The sequence below is a fragment of the Camellia sinensis genome, chromosome 4 (assembly GCF_055761805.1).
Source record: "Camellia sinensis isolate YWXY chromosome 4, ASM5576180v1, whole genome shotgun sequence".
In the NCBI taxonomy this organism is placed as follows: Eukaryota; Viridiplantae; Streptophyta; class Magnoliopsida; order Ericales; family Theaceae; genus Camellia; species Camellia sinensis.
Window position 1 is genome coordinate 145,933,431 of NC_138964.1, and position 18,240 is coordinate 145,951,670.

General features: G+C 34.7%; 1 long non-coding RNA gene across 1 annotated transcript; it reads left to right on the forward strand.

The window, feature by feature from the left end:
• The first annotated feature begins 11,287 nt into the window (after positions 1–11,287).
• On the forward strand, positions 11,288–13,728 carry LOC145789579 (uncharacterized). The gene is made up of 3 exons (XR_014327626.1): positions 11,288–12,034; positions 12,827–13,294; positions 13,565–13,728. It is a non-coding gene; the product is annotated as an uncharacterized LOC145789579 (long non-coding RNA).
• The last annotated feature ends 4,512 nt before the right edge of the window (positions 13,729–18,240 follow it).

Consider the following 18,240-nt stretch of genomic DNA (forward strand, 5'->3'; position numbering starts at 1 on the left):
GAGCGGTGCCACGCCGTCAATATACAACTTGGCTTCTGCGAAATCAGCACAGGCTATGAAAGGTTGAGGATCTGCATTAATTTCCTCTGTCTTCCCATTGCCTAGAGCTATTATCATTTTTTGATGCAAAGAGGAAGGCACACATTTATTAGTGTGGATCCAATCTCTACCAAGTAAAGCATTGTACTTCGCATTGCTATCGATGACGCAAAACGCCGTCATGCAGTCCTTGGTTCCCACACTCAGGTTGATGGGTAGAATTCCCTGGGCCATCTGCTTGTCTCTGGCAAAACCAGCGATGGTTGTACTGGTTGGGATCAACCTAGGATTCCTCTTTCCTAATTTCTTCAAGGAGGATTTCGGTAATAAGTTCACCGCCGCTCCATTATCCACCAAGACTCGGTTTAACTGAACCCCATCGAAGAAGGCCTTAATGTACAAAGGCTTAACATGCTGCGTCATAGAATTCGAGGGATATTCGAATGGATACGAGAGGTTAATGCTTACCACTTCCTCGCTCTCATATTCAGCTTCCATTGGGGTAACTATTTCGAAATTATCTTGCACCATACTCGCTTGTGAATCTTCGCTAGAGATCGGAATTGGATCAGCTTCCTGCCCCTCTTGATTCTCATCTCCAGCTTGGAATTCCTGTGGTAGTATGTGTACCATGTTCACTGATACCGGGGGAAACGAGCCAAACTGGATGGCTGGCTGTACCTGTTTTCCCTCTTGGTCACCTTGGTCAATTTCTTCAGAAACATCCTGCATGATGCATTCTGGTATTTCATTGCTAACGGATCCCTTCGAATGATTCTCCTCAGCTGGTTTTCCAACCAGAAATGTTTGCTCAGCCATGAAGGCTTCGAACATTTCTTCTTCCACCATTTCTTTCTTCTGGCTTACGCCACTATCTTCTTCCGTTTCGCTACCACTCTCCATCAGAGCTTTCTCCATCCCTGCTAGACTTTCCTTCTCTCTGGCCTTTAGTTCAGAATGAACCTTGGCCAACTGTTCTCTGCTGCGGTCCACCTCGTTTTGTATAACTGGCTTTGAATTATGGTCTGACTTTCGATTCTTCTTTTCTCCTATATGGATCATCGAAGAACTCTCTCCACTTTCTTTCAGGTCTCTCTGGTATTGGGTGTACTTACGCTGAATTTTTCTCCTTTGTGATCTGGAAATAACGGGGACCATATCTGGTTCCCTCGTTCTTGGGTGTTTCAGCAATACCCAGTTATTGGGGGCCACCAAAGGAGGCTTAACCATCATACTTTGATTTCCAAAATTCCTTTGGGAAGGCAGTTCCCTAGGTTTGTTTTGCATCACAAACCAATCTGGAACTCCAAGTACCCACGAACTTACTGACCCAGACGTTGAACCGCCTCTTTCTTCTTTCGAAGTCACCTTTGAGGCTGGCTGTGAAGACAATTGTTTGGCCCTATCTCCAAGCTTTGAGCCTGATTCAGGTTCTCGGTGATGGTGATCATTTTCTGTCTTTCGTGAAGCTGGCCCAAGGGGCCAATTCCTGGCTTTGATACCAAAACCCGAACTCTTCTCCAGCCTTCTTTCAGAATGACTACTCTCCAACCTGTAATAGTTAGGTGATCTGGACTCATAGAAGGGCCTCTTGCCTTTAGCATATATTCTGTTAACTGCAGGTTCAACCACTAATGGTTGCTGCCTAACATTAGCCGGATACGGCCTTTTGTTATAAGCATTGGTTGGTTTGGGACGCCTCTGCACATCCCTGTAATACTGCTTCCCATCGACTGGAAGACCTTTCAACCACTTATAACTCAGTCTGCACCTGGGACACATTCGTTGCATTACGGCTGCCTCTAGGGAGTCATCATCCAGTGTTTCTTCATCAGAGTCTTCCCTCTGATGTGGGAAATCTCGTCCCATGGCTGGTGGACTTCTAAGGTCTTTTTTGGTTGCTGTCTGGTTGGCCACATGCATCTGTACATTGACTTCCTCCAATTCTTTCAGAGACAAGTTCTGAAAGTCTGACATAATGACATTGGCTGCCACCTCTCCAATTTCTGGAAATGGATTGCTATCGATCCCCATGGCTTTTTCAGTTTTGGCTGGGAACTTCAAACTCCCCTTCCGAATTTGTTCTTGGATCCTGTCTCGAAAAACAACACAGTTTTTAGTCGAGTGAGACCAAGAATTATGCCATTTGCAATATATTTTTCCTTTAAGTTCATCAAGAGATGGAATTTTAACACCCTTTGGTAACTTAAGGAAGTTGGCTGCAAACAAATGATCAAAAATGTCATCTGCCTTAGTTAAATCGAAAGAATATTTCCTGTGGAGATCTTTCTTTTTAAACTGCTGGTCAATTGTTGTATCTTTATCGATTAATGCTTCACAGATCATAGGCTCTTTTCCCACAATCTCTGCTGCATCAATCTCATAATTAGAATCTTTGTAGTATGTCCTATATGATGCATTATTTCGATCATGTTCCTCTTCTAGTAATGCTTCATATCTAGATACTTTATAAGTCAATTCCACTAAATCTCTAAACTCTGTTGAATCAAACTTCTTTCGAAGCCTGAACTCTAGGCCATTTTGAGCCAATCTTACAAATTCAGTTTCTGGCAAGATTACTCTACATTTATTTCGAACCCTCTTAAATCTGGAAATAAACTGAGTAGCCTTCTCTTCAGGCCTTTGACTCAATCTGGCCAAGTCTGCCATGGAAACTTCTGGCTCTGATTAGAAGAACTGGGCATGAAATGCCTCTTCCATTTGCTGCCAAGTCTGGATGGAGCCAGGTGGAAGGTTAATATACCATACAAATGCTCCTCCGGTTAGAGAATTTGGGAATAGTCTCAACTTTATATAGTCATGATTGGTAAATTCACCACATTGAGCGGCAAACCTAGTAATATGTTCTACTGTGGATTGGTTTTCGTTCCCATGAAAGAGGACAAAATCTGGTATCCTGAAACCTCTTGGATATTCATGTACCCTATCGACCCATTCTGGGTATGGTTTTCTATACACAGGGGTCTGGACCCCCCGAGCCATTGGTCCACACAACTCCCTAACTATCTCAGTGATCTGGTCCCTAGGGACCATATTTTGTGCCTGCTGAACCACCACTGGGGGAACAAACACAGGATTTGGTGGACAAACTTGTGCTTGTGGTCCTCTTGGTCCATAAGGTGGTACATTTAGGACTGGCTGTCCCTGTGGTAGAGGGTGCTGTTGGGGGTGTAGGTAACCTCTTTGAGCCTGTCCTGCGAAAGGACCCACGAAAGGTGCTGGAACAGGTATTGTATCCCTTCCACTTGTAGGAAAACCTTCCAACCCCCCGGGTATAAATTCGAATACAGGATTATTGTACCCCCTGGTACCAGGTATGGCTTCGAATGTGGGATTTGGAATCATTCTTATGCCATTTTCTTGTACCGGGCCAGATCCACCAATCTGCATGGCTTCACTGTTGAACATTGAGGCATTCTGGCCTGCTACAGGCCTCGAAATGGGTTTGTACCAAGACTGAGGTGGTAATCTTTCCTGAATCTGATTACTAGTTTGACCATTAGAATGTCCATTAGCTTGCATAGGCTGTTTGTCTCTAGCCAATCTTTGCTGAGGGACATTCACCTCCTCTATGTGTCTTACATTCGTTGGTTGGTGGTTATTCATTCGATCCAAAAAGGATACTGCCCACCTTTCCATTGTGTTTATTAATTGCTGTCCCATGGCGTCTACCAAGCCGCCCCACGGATTGACTGGCTGAGTAGATGGAACACTGGATGGTCCAATTCCTTGGTCTCATCCACTATTACGAACAAATGGTATTTGCTCTGAGGTATTGGTCTGTTCGACCATGGGTTCCGATAGGATAGGAGTCTCCACAGGATGTGTTATCACATTATCCTCTGGATTGGATGTCTCCACTTCTCCTTCCACGCCTTCTTCCAAACGTTCATTTTCTCCCTGTCTCCTACGTCTAGCCATTTTTTTAAAAGGTCCCACTGGGCGTGCCAAAAATATATGTTGGCTTTTTTGGCTTTCGAAGGTTACTTTCGTAATTATGAGCGTGCCAGCAAGGATCAATCAGTCCTTACAGAATTGTAATTGCCAAACAATTATTCAGACGATTGTGTTATGGTTCTTTCGGCCTCAATAAAGAGGACTTTTACTGGTGGCTTACTGGTAATTTGACTTCAAAAAACTTGAGCATAAGAACAGTTAAATAAACTGAAGTATTTCATTAGTATGAAAAAACTTACAATGATCTTAGTTCCGTAGAGAATTACAGCGGCAATATACTTGACAACTACTCCTACAAATGAAGTGCAGCGCAGAAACTTAAAGTACAGAAATATAAAGGACAGGAAATAACACTGGAATATGTAAAGTGATTCTTTAGATTTTTTTTCCCCCCTTTCTGAGGTCTTTCCTGCTATTTATACTTTCCGAAGATAACCATCGAATCGTACTTCAAACCGTCGAACTGCTCCTCCGTAATTGCTGATCATGCTACCTTATAAGTAGCTCCACTACGCCTTCACTTGCAGTTAGGCTTCCCCCTTATATTTGAATTTGAATGTGAGCAACCGTTGAAGCCACGTCACTGTACGTCTTTTTGTTGATCCGCTACTACTCAGATCTTATAACAACCAATATTAATTGCCACGTGTATGATCAGGATCGAAGACCTACCTGGTCTCCCCATATTACCCTCACTTTGTCATGTGTCGAATTGTCACTGGCTTAGTACAAAATGTATAGCCAACACAATCTAAAAAAAAAAAAATCCTTAAGCATTTTCCTACTAAAATTTGATAAATTTATGTCACATCCATCTTTTTATCAATAAAGAGGGTAAATTATAAAATGAGAAAGATGTAAAATTAAACACCTAAAAAAAAATTGTATTACACACTACCATTACCTAATCTCAACACACACCATTACCTAATTTTTTTAAGGGCATGGCTTATGTCCGGTCCTTAATCGGACTGGACCGTGCTGTTGGGCCCGTGGAGGCCTACCACGGGTCCCGTTTTGATAATCTGAACCGTTCAATGTGTAGAACTCGTCGAGTACTATATGTCTGTAAAAAATCACGTTAATCGGATATCGATACCTATGTGATCAAATCAGTTTTGTATAATAAAAAAATAGACGATGAATAAATTAACGGTTGACAAAAATTTGTTTTGATCACATAGCTATCGATATCTGATCAACGTGATTTTTTACAGGCATATAGTACCAGACGAGTTCTACACATTGAATGGTTCAGATTATCAAAACAGGACCCGTGATGGGTCTCTACGGGCCCAATAGCACGGTCTAGTCCGATTAAGGACTAGACAGAAGCCATTCTCTTTTTTTAATTACCATTATGTCCTTCAAGCAAATTACATTTTTTTTGACAAAAACCCTAATGTCATATCTCTGTAAATCATTTTATTGTAATTATGACTATGATTTCAGTGCGTGGAAGTGTGAGAGTTTCATATCTATATAATTCTTAATGGCCCCGTTTGGTAGAGCTGTGCGAAAGTGATTTTAACTTATAGCCTAGCAACTTATAGCTTATAGCTGTAAACATAAGCTGATTTTTGACTTATAAATTAAGTTTTTCCTCCTCCACTCAAAGAATAAGTTGATTTTTGACTTACAAAAAGTTATAAGCTGTATTGTTAAGCTGAACCAAACACATCAAAATAACTTAAATTAAACTAAAAGCTGAAATAAACTGGAAATAAGCCCTACCAAACAGGGTCAATGTATTTGATTTGTTTTGAGATTGGAACAATCATACCCCACTTCAATTTGAGTTCTATCTTTGCCTACAAAAACGTCCTTAACGTGTAGGGAAAACTCATATACCATTCGGAGTGAGGTAAAATTGTCATCCTGTTCACATGTCTTGCCTCAATTTAGAATGATAGCCTAATGGTACGTTGATTTGAATCATCATGTCTTCTTGTGAATAGTGTGTGCGTGTGGGATTAGGCCGAAAATAAAATATTAAATATACAAATTATTTATACAAAATTATATGTCAATAATATTTTTATAACTATAAATCATAAAATTTTAATCAATAAAATATTAAAAAAAAATCACATTTATTTTTATATATTATTTTATATAAAAAATCAATTTCTAGAGCATTAGCCCAACTGAAAATCCATGCCCACACCTCTTAACTTTGATGCATGACGCATTTTAAGTGGTGTGTAAAACTGCCTACTTGATTGCTTTCTTTGGATGATTGCAAAAAAGTGATTGTCACATATGCCTAATATGCAACTGATTTCAAAAAAGTACTACTAGACAACTTTAAACATAATTATTAAATTTATTTACACTGATGTCATAAAAAAAATTGATTAGTTGGTTAATTTTTAAATAAATTAATAATTGACATGTAATATTTCAATTTATTAGCCGTAGTTTAGGAATGATGTTTTAGGAGTTTTAAGCATTTTCTTATAAACATTCAAAGAATTTTAAGTAAATTATACTTTTCATCCCTATAATTTGATTCAAATTTTATTTTGGTTATAATTTTAATTTCAACAATATTAACCACACACGTTAAGTCCAATTTTAATTTGATTTGTCCGTCAAATTGCAAGCTATTTTTATTTTACGTGCACCTTTCATATTAGTGATAATTGTTTAAAAAAAAATTAATTTTAATGTTCACATCAATGTTGTTGGGCTCTTGTCATTCTCTACGAGTGGTACTGCGTGAGGACCAATTCAGGTGATGCGATTGAGATCTACCTTGTCTGTCTTGCCGCTCACAAACTAATGCGCTTGCAAGATATTTGGTGTAGAACTCGCATCACCAATGAGTCGGTACGTGATACCACCGCCTATTCCTAACGCCATCATTCGGGGGACATCACCCTGCCTGCCTTCATGCTTGTTTGTTTCCCTACCCATGAGAACGTACCCCACGCGGACACCGCCCTTGGTGCGGACCCTGCAATGAACGTGCTTCATACTTATCCGTTCTCCTACCCATGAGAACCTATCCCACGCGGACATCACCCTTGGTGTAGACCCCACAATGAACGTGCTTCATGCTTGCCCGTTCCCTTACTCATGAGAACCTATCCTATGCAGACACCACCCTTGGTGCGAATCCTACAATGAACATGCTTGGTGTAAGTTCCACTGGGTACTTGTCATCCTCCTAAGAAGCCAACTACGAGAATGGTACTGCATACCCCATGCATTATGTCTAAGGGCCAACTTGCCTTGTCACTCACAAACTAATGCACTTGCAAGATACTTGGTGTAGAACTTGCATTACCAATGAGTTGGTAAATGTTCACATAAATGTTAAAACTAACTAGATCGGCCGATTCAACCGCCAATCGGTCTAGGGTTCAGTTCGGATATACCCATTTAACCGTTCCCACTTGAAAATCGGTCATTTTAAACTAAATCGGTGGGATTTGTGATTAAACCAGCAAACCGAAAGACCTAGTGCGGGTTAGATCAAACCGGACCAGTTTGCTATATATGATCCAACATTGAAAATTTTCGTGTTAGAAAGAGTTGAACCCAACGCCTCAAGCTCTAAGTGAGCATGAATTTCTACTATACCACCATGACCCCTTATTAATATATATATATATATATATAAGATATATAATATTTATTATATTCAAAGTAATTTCTGTCAAAAACATATATAGTTAATATTCTTACAAATAATATTAATATAAAAATTATACAAACATATATTTGATAAATATATATTTGAAATTATAAAAATATTTTAAATAAATGTATTTTATGTATAAAATATTTATAAAATAATTATGACGCCACGTTCGATTTCGATTCAAGTCGACAGTTGAACAGATGATCCATTCACTCGATCTTTTTTTAGTTCACTCACTAACATTACAAGAAAACTGGATATATGAGACGGAACTATTTGCGACGGCACACTTGCCGTCTCAAAAAGTCACTTTTTGTGACGGCAGAAAATGCCGTCTCAAAAAAGTAGAGTATTTGCGACGGCACCATTTGCCGTCTCAAAAAAGCAGAGCATTTGCGACGACACTATTTGCTGTCTCAAAAAATGAGAGTATTTACCATCGCAAATACTCTCATTTTTTGAGACGGCAAATAGTGTCGTCGCAAATGCTCTGCTTTTTTGAGACGGCATTTTCTGCCGTCACAAAAAGTGGCTTTCATGTTTTCTTTTTAGTGAATATTTTTAAAATTTTAAATATTTTTTTTAGATGTACCTTACTTAGATGTATTTAAAAAATAAAAAATTTATGAAAAAATATTTTTAAAACTTAATAAATACATAAAAATACAAAAAAAAATGTATTGAATTATGGTATTTTTTTTTGTATTTTTGGTATTTAGTGAATTTTTAAAAGATTTTGGTGATTGTGGTTTTGAGATAGCTTCATATATATACAGTCACAAAATGATTTGAATAAATTCAACGGTATTTTTCTGTCGCAAAAAAAATTAAAAAAAACAATGTCGTCTTACTCTTTTGATATAACATTTCTCTTTTCATTCATTTTTTCATTTTCCTGTCTCTCTGTCTCTATCTCTCTCTCTTCTCTTTATCTCTTTTCATTCATTTCTCTCTCTCTCTTTCTCTCTCTCTTTCTATGTCTGCCTGTTTCTCTCTCTCTCATTTTCTTTCTGTGTCTCTCGCCTATCTCTCTTCTCTCTATCTCTCTCATCTGTTTTCTCTCTCTATCTCTCTCGCTCATCTCTCTTATCTCTATCTCTCGCATTTCTTTTTTTTTTTCTCTCTTTCTCTCTCTTTTATCTTTCTATCTCTTTCTATCTCTCTCGCTCATTTCTCTTCTCCTTCTGTCTCTCTCTTTTTCTGTGTCTCTCTCTCGCTCATCTCTTTTCGCTCTATTTCTCTCTTTTTTTGTCTATCTCTCGCTCATCTCTTGTTTCTCTCTCTTTTTCTATCTTTCCATCTCTCTCTTTCTTTCTTTCTCTATCTCTTTTTCTGTCTATCTCTCACTCCCTGTCTCTCTCTCACTCATCATTCTTTTCTCTCTCTGTGTCTACTTGTCTATTTGTCTATTTCTCCATCACTATGTTCGACTTGCTCACTCTCTTACTCCTATCTTCTCTATTTATCGAGCTCCTTCTGGATTTATCGATCCACTATAAGAAAATACACTTTTGGCAACCACTTTGTCTATCTCTCTCTCGCTCATCACTCTATCTCTGTGTCTCTCTCTCTCTATCTCTCTTCTTTATCTGTCTCTGACAAAATTAAAATATTTTTAAAATATTTAAATATTTAAAATATTTAAAAAATTGATTTGAATTAAGTTTTGAACAGAGTTTTGAATTATCTGTCTTCTTTATTTATTGAGCTCCCTATCGATTTATCGATCCACTACAAGAAAATACACTTTTAGCGACCACTTTGTCTCTTTCTTGCTCATCACTCTATCTCTCTATCTCTTTTCTCTATTCGTCTCTCACTCATCTTTCTCTCTCACTACCCATCTTCTCTACCACATTTACCACTACTGCAAATGCCATTCAACTACCACCACTCTTCTCTTTCTCTCTTTCACTCATCACTCTTATTTCTCTGTCTGTTTGTCTATCTATCTGTTTGTCTGTTTGTCTGTGTGTCTTTCGTTCATCTTTCTTCTCTCTATCTCTCTCATTTGTCTTCTCTATATGTCTCCCTCGCTCATCTCTCTTCTCTCTATCTCTCTCATCTCTTTTCTCTCTCTGTCTCTCTCGCTCATCTATTTTCTCTCTATCTCTCTATTTTTCTATTCTCTTTATCGTTCATCTCTTTTCGCTCTCTTTCTATATGTCTCTCTCATCTCTTGTTTATCTCTATCTTTCTATATGTTTCTCTCATATCTTGTTTATCTCTATTTTTCTATATGTCTCTCTCTATCGATTTCTCTATCTGCCTCTCTATCTCTCTCTATATCTCTTTCTCTCTTTATCTCTCTCTCGCTCATCACTCTGTCTTTCTCTCTCTTCTCTATCTGTCTCTTACTCATTTATCTCTCTCACCACCCATCTCCTCTATCACCTTCACCACTACTGCAAACATCATTCCACCACCACCATTACTTCTACTGTAGCCACTTCACCTCTACAACTACCATTACTACTACTATCGCCACCACTCCACTACCACCACTACCACTACTACTACCATTACCTCTCTTTCACCCCTGCCACTCCATTTACACTACCACTACCACAACTTCACCACTAATCTGTTTCGCCATCATCATCACCGCCGCCACCACCATCATCTCTTATCCACTACCTTCACTACTGTTGCCGCTCCTTTTCCTCTACTACAAAAAATTAGTTCATGATTTTTAGTAATAAAAAAAAATAGACCGCAGAAAAATATTTTTCATTGACTACAGAAAATTAACTTTTATTTTAGTGAAAATATTTTTCATTAAAATATATATGAAACAAATCAACTTTAATAACGGAAAGAAAATAAAAATTATTATTTATTTATTTTTATTATTTAAATATTTATTTGTGATGATTTTTTTTTTCCATCCCACCCACTCGGTTCCCCTCATTTTTTCCATTCCCGCGCTCCAAAATCCCCAATCTCTTTAGAACAAAAAAAAACCCTAAATCTAATCGTCTCCCTCACATCACTCTCTCAGTCGCCTCTCTCTCTCTCTCTCACCCTCTCGTTTATCTCTGCACCGATCACTCTCTCAGTCGCCTCTCTCTTTCTCTCTCACCCTCTCGTTTATCTCTGCACCGATCACTCTCTTACTCTCTCGTTGCTCATCTCATCGATTCGCACCGATCATCGCACCGCCGATCTACTCACAGGTAAACTCTCTCTCTCAATCTGTCTCTCTCTCTCTCGGCCCGATGGTTGTTTTATATATATATATATATATATCAGATATATCTCTGATTTATAGTCATTAGTTGCGATGTATATGTAAAAATTGTGTAGAAGTATGTGAATAGTGTACGAAAATATCTCTAAAAATTGTAAATATTGTATGAAATATGTGAAAATGCATTAGGTTTCTAATTATTGGGAAGATTCCACAAAGAAATATAAAAAAGAAGAAATCTATAATATTTTGGTTGCTTTGAAAGTTGAAAGAACGAGAAATCCATAGTATTATGCTCTGATGAGTAGAGATACATTTTTTTTTTTTTGGTTGTCATATACCAAATAATGAGAAATCGAAGATTCAGGGTCTATTTAGATCATGTTGTGAATCTATGATTAACTGAAAAGGGGAAATGACTAAAAATTATTTTTCAAGTGGAATCCTTTCTGTTATAGAAATGTGAATGGTGTATGAAACTATCTAAAAATTGTGAAAACATCTCTAAAAATTGTGAATATTGTATGCAATATGTGGAAAATGCATTAGGATTCAAGTTATGAGGAAGCTACCACAAATATATATATTTAAAAGAAGAAATCTTGAATATTTCTGTCGCTTTGGAAGTTGAAAAAACTAAGAATTCACAGTATTATGCTCTGACTAGTAGAAACTCCCCCTTTTTTTTATTTTTTGGTCATATCCCAAATAATCAGAAACTGAAGATTTAGGTCTATTTAGATCTCATTGTGAATCTGTCATGGACAGAAAGTGGAAAAATGACTCAAAATGCTTTTCCAAGTTGCTTCATTTCCGTTATAGAAAGATTGTGCCATTTCTTGACCATTTGTTTCTAAACATAATTCTCTTTGTTGTTCAACGGAGCTTTACAATTAAATTCATGTATTGTTATTTATTTTTAGAATCAATTGTATACTCTAAAATAGTGTTTTTGTGGATATAATTGTTTAACATTGCTACTGGTTTTGTACCAGGGGGAAAAGATTGCCGTCGTTGTTAGTACCATTACTGATGACATTAGGGCCCATGAAGTTCCTGCCTTGAAGGTGGCTGCACTGAGGTTCACAGAGACAGCGAGAGCAAGGATTGAGAAGGCCGGTGGTGAGTGCCTGACATTTGATCAGCTGGCCCTCAGAGCTCCACTTGGGCAGAACACGGTATGCAATTTAATTATACTTGTTTTATACTTGCGCAATTTGGATTAGATCATGTATTTTGATTAGATAATGTGTTTAGAATGGATTTTCTTATCAACTCACACAGCTATTTGTTATTGTGTTTGTCTCCTATAAATGGGATTTACTATTGACTTTTTATGGAACATTTTATCATGGGGGTTGGAGATTGGCATAACATACTTCCAATGATCAGTTGAAATTTATAAGAACCGAATCACTTTGCTTGGTTTAGGTTTTCTAAAAACACTTTTCAGAAAATTCTATTTTCTTGTTTCGGTATTTTTTTAATTTTTACTGATTTTTTTTAGTATTTTAAGTAATTTTTTTAATTTTTAGACACACTTAACATAAATACACTTAAAAAGTATAATTTTTGTGAAAAAAATCTTTAAAAAATTCACTAAACATCAAAAAGGAGATGAAGCCTGCTAACCTTAATCCCAAAAGGAGCAGTCCAAAAGCCAAGAATTCCACTCGGGAGGTGTCTCTGTTTGGAGGTTTATGTGCTTCAATCTAAAACTTCACAGATATTTTGGTGGTTGTTGACATATTTATGAAGTCATATGAAAAGTTCTTTCTCCACATCTTATATTTTGTTATTGCCCATTCCTACTTGGTATGATGCATCGCATTACTGTATGCATTGATCACTTAAATATCTAAGACTATTAACTTACTGTATTTTTGTCAATTGGTTTGAGTTTGCTAGGTTATGCAAAAAACTAAATTGCCTATATTCTTTGTGGTTGATATCCTTAAGGTTGGAGCAAGGTTGGTGGATGGTGTGGAGGATTATTGTACTGTAATTTTTAGTTTATTTGGAAAGAATGGAATAGAGGGACATTTGAGAGGGTTAAACTGTTCCTTCAAGTGTTGGATGCTTGTAGCATTGGCTTTTATTTTTCTTCTATTGTCAAATTTGTTAGTGGTGTTATTCATGAAAATGATACTTTTGTTTCGGTTACTTTTGATATTTCATAATTTTTAGGGTAGTCTGAAAATTTGGCTGGCTTGGTCAGTGTGCACAGTTTTAATGTCGAATTTGCCCCAATATATATATATATATATATATTAATTCTGGTTAATTCTTTACTCTTTAAATAGTGAGGTTTTTATTATTTATTTCCTTTTCCCTGTAGTCCACTTTTGGCTTTCTAGGTGATTGAATCACTAAGTTTTGTTACCTATAAATATGTGCATATACATCATTTACTGGTTGTGCCATGAGATTTATTGAAGGTAAGGAAGTTTTAAGTTTAGGTTCTTAGATGAGTTGATTTTTCCCATGTTATAATCAGTCTTTGCCTTCTTATTATATGAAGATCCACCAATGTGCTCTATCTCTCTACACCAACAGACTAATAGGCAATGTGCAAGGTATTAAATCTTTCTTTATGCAAGGATCGTCAATGATGCTCTGTGGTATGGATCGGGTCTAGGTGTATGTGTATCCTTACCTACGGATTTTGCTGGAGCGCAAAGCCCCAATGTTGGTGGGGGATATTGTAGAAAATTCAGTAGAGCACCCAAGACCCTAGGCAAACCTAGGTGATTGTATTATTATTTTTCCTTTCATGTGCAAAATTTATATAATCGTTGCTCATGCATGAATTTACAACATATAGCATATATTTGATGAGATCACATTGTTAGTTTAGTGCCTTGGAGTTGAATGATACATGAAACTAAGTATACCTTAATCTATAATTGAATTATAATAATTGATGATGATGTGATAGTGAAATATTGGTGTTAACTTTGGTTTGTTCTTTGTGAGGTTCAGGAGATAGTGATGTCACAGAAAAACCAGTAGACCCGATTAAAGTTTACTCTGAGAGATATGCAGTTGTTCCTGATGACAACGTAAGTGTTCTTTCCACAGTTTTCATTGTCTTCATTACTGGTGTTTAAATAGTTGGTTTCTCCAAAAGATTATAATTTGCAACTGTTATCTATTTATTTGTAGGTCAAAAGGATAAATTTTGCCGAGGGGAAAATCTGATTCTAGAAGTAAGGAATTTGCAGCTTGATTTTTGAAATAGGCTCAAAATTGAGATCTTGTTGGAAATTTTTTATTTTTTTATTTTTTGTAAGAGCATTTAAATATCCAATGTGCTGATTGGTGAATTTTAGATTTTATTTTATTATTTTATTTTTTTTAGGATTTGGGTGAATTTTATAATTTAAATATGCTTTTATGAACATGTACAGTTTAATTATTTTTTGTAAAATATTGAATTTGATGGTTTGATCAATTTTTATTTTTATTTTCTGTTATGATGTTTTTGTGAATGGAATGTAAATAATCAGCTCTTAGAGAGTGAGAGACGGCACCACCGTCGAAAAAAATAGAAATTTTTAATATTTTTATTAATTTTGTTATAGGTTTTACTTTTTGTGACGACATTATACTAACGCAAAAAATAGAAATTTTATTATTTAAAATAAAAATTTTAATATTTTTTGCGACGGCATTACACTGTCGCAAAAAATAGAAAATTTCATATTTTTTATACTTTTTGCGACGGCACCACACCGTTGCAAAAACAATGTTTTTTTTAAAGAAAAAGACTATTAGCGACGGTATTTTTTGCCGTCTCAAATAACATTTTTAGCGACGGTAAAATAGGGCCGTCGCAAAAAAGTCAAGAAATTTCAAACGTTATTAGCGACTGCACGGTGCCGTCGCAAAAAGGTAAAAAATGCCGTCGCAAAACATTAGCGACGGCACTTACCGTCGCAAAAACTCTCTTGCAACTCCTGCAGTTGCGACCCCCCTCTTGCCGTCGTAAAAAGTATTAGTGACGGCATTAGGAGTATTAGCGACGGTATTTTATCGTCGCAAAAAGTCAATTTTTTTGTAGTGTAATCCGATTTTTAAAACATTAGTTCACATAAAATGTTTGAGGATTCTTTAAACTTTAATTACCTAAGTTTAAGCTAATTCATGGTTAACTACCTTACTTCTTCCTTTTTAGGTACTTGTCCATCACCTCTCATGTTGTTTAAAATTTTTGGGATGTAGGAAGTCCAACAACGCAATACCAACACTCAATTTGTTGGTGAGAAATTGAGAACTTCATACGTGCAATGGGTTGTTAGGTGCAATTTAAATAAGTTATTTATAATTCATTTTAATTTAAAAATTTGTATCAGATTTTTGGTGTAATTTTTATTTATAACTTATTAGACATAAAAATAATTTAAATAAATTAAAAAAAGTTAATAATCTAGAAGTTGGGATGAATATGTCTTTGGCTCTTACTTTCTGATTATCAACTTTTAATTTATATTAAATTCTTACTCACTCAAATAGAATTGTTATATATCCAAAAAAAAATATTCATAAATTAAAGGGTTCAATATTTAAATGTGGTAGTAGTGTGAATAGATACACATGATGAAAATATGTTATTGGGCTCATCTCCGAACAATTTAGGTAGCGTTTGGTAGAGTTTTCTAAATATAATTTGAGAATAAAAGTTGGATTTTGAGTTTATGAGTTTTGGAATTATGATTTGTGTGTGAAAAATTGTTTAGTAAATGTGTTTTGAAAAGAGTTTTGAATTAAGTGAGAAATTTTTGATGTGACATATGATATTTGATACAAAAATTTATAACTCATAACTAAATACACAACTCAAATTCTATTCAAAACTTATAAAAAATTTTGAATTTTTTTAATTTAAAATATAAAAAATAACAGGTACCAATTGTTTAAAAAATATATAAAAATTGAACTATTCTGGTCAATTAGCTGGACATCTGGGAGGACGACCGGCTGGAGGTCCGGGGGACGACCGGTTAACTCAAATTTTCTCGTCTTGGAAAGAGTTTTCAAAAATGAATTTGAAATTAATTTTTAAAAACTATAACCAAACACCACGTATAAATAAAGAGGTAGAATTACATTTCTAAATCTCTTCCAAACAGACCCTTAATTTTTTTTGAACAATTATTAATCTAACATGGTATCAAAATTGGGTATTGAATAATTTTCAGTAAATCATGTATCAGTTCGAGTTTATTTTTCTCTTCTCTCGTCTGTCATCCCACTGTCATCCCACAGTCATCGCTACATGTGATAGGCTCACATGTGCAAAGAGAGTTATCTAATATCAAATCTCTCTGCCACTTGAACTTAGAGACTCCAGCACCTATTGTCAATTGACTTATAGGCAGTTAGATGACTAATAATTTAATGATTTTATTTTGAGGCCATTTGCCAATAGATTAATAGTTAAAAAATAAAAAAAAAATAAAAATTATTAAAAAAACTTAAAAAATTAAAAAGTTAAAAAAATTAAAAAATTATACCAAAAAAAAGTTAAGATTCATTCTCATTTTCTCTACTTTTTGTATTATTATTTTTTTTTATTTTATAAAAAGTCAAAAACAAATAAGTTATTTAAAAAATTAGTTTCCAAACCAACCTTGATTCTTACTGTAAGAGGTAACAAAACAAATTATCTTGGGTGATTTTTCTTTTTATTTTTCTAAAACAAACCTTTCAAATTTTGATCAGATAATGACCCTAATTTGCTTTAATCGGTAGAATTATATTTAAAAACAAATATAAAAAAAAGTTAGTGGATTTTTTTTACATGATTCTGGCCAATATCATGAATGACGGTTAACGGTTCCAATATTTTAACTCGAAAATCAAACTTAAAATTGACAATAGTAAATGATAATCATAAAATAAAAAATTAATTAATTAATTTTTTTTTTTAAAAACGATATATATAAGTCTACTTTCTAGATCATTTTTGTAGACCCAATAATGTGTCAAGATGATTGGTTTATAATTAGAGAGATTTGGCTTAGATATTTTAATAGAGTGACACATCATTAGATATAAAAAATAAGTATAATTTTTTGGCCTAAATAGCAATATATATATATAAATATATATATATATATATATTAACAAGATTCTAACTGCTATAATAATGAATGACGATTAACAGATCCAATATTTTAATTTGAAAATCAAAATTAAAACATATTAATAATGTGATGTAATCTTCCATGCCTAACATCAGACAACCATTTTTATTATCATAACTTGAGTTTATTTAAAAATTTGAATCTAATACTCAACTAATGCATTTTATCTATACTAGTGGGTGGCACACACAATGTATGTGCAATTTAAATAAGTAGGAATAAAAAAAAATAATAATGAAATTAATATTATAATGTGTACTTAGCTTAAGTGGTATGAGTCCTCGTATTTAAACCCATGGTCATGGGTTCAAGCCTTGCCCATCTCTTTGTTTAACTTTTTCTTTAAAAATAAAAAATACTGCCACATGGCATGAGGAGAGTAAAGCTTCAGGACACCAAAGTTCCTGTTCACTTTATAATAGTATAGATAGATAGATATATCTCAACCATTTTTTTCCATTTTAGGAAGTGAAATTTCTAAGGAATAATTTTATATATACTAACAATCTTACTAAAAATATAAGAGGTCAAATGTGATTGTTGTAAAAAAAGTAATCATATTTAAATATCAAATGATATTTGAATACGTATATTTTTAATAAAATTGTTAGCAAGAGCATAAGTAGCCGTAGTATTGTTCAATTTCTAAGTAATGGATAACTTGAGTTTATTTAAAAATTTAAATCTAATACTCCACTAATGGCTTTTATCTATATATATCTCAATCTTTTTCTTCCATTTTAGGAAGTGAAATTTCTAAGTAATGGAATGGTGACACCTAAACGATCTCCACCATTCATGAGCAATTCTAATGGCGGCCCATGTAGTGGTAAATTTAACAAAAAAGTTAATGTGTGATTGAAATTAAATTCGTGTATGATAAAACATATATCTTAAATGAAATTGGGCTATACGTTGAATATTTTGGGTATTTTTTTGTGTTGGGAAAGTGGGGAGTCAATTATTATCAAAAGTAAAGATTGATTATATCTCCCTCTTTATAAATGTTGAGTAATATTTAGTTATTCTTATTATGAACTATTTCTTGTATTATAATGGTTGTTGGATTATAATTAATTATCTAGTTTGATGTAATATTTGTTATTAATCTCCTTTGGAAAAAAAAATAAAGTATAGTGGTAAATTAAATTATCGATACTCAAGTCGTTCAACAACATTTGATTAACAATATTACTTGCTCTTTTGTATTCTTAGGCCACATTTAATTCACTGAT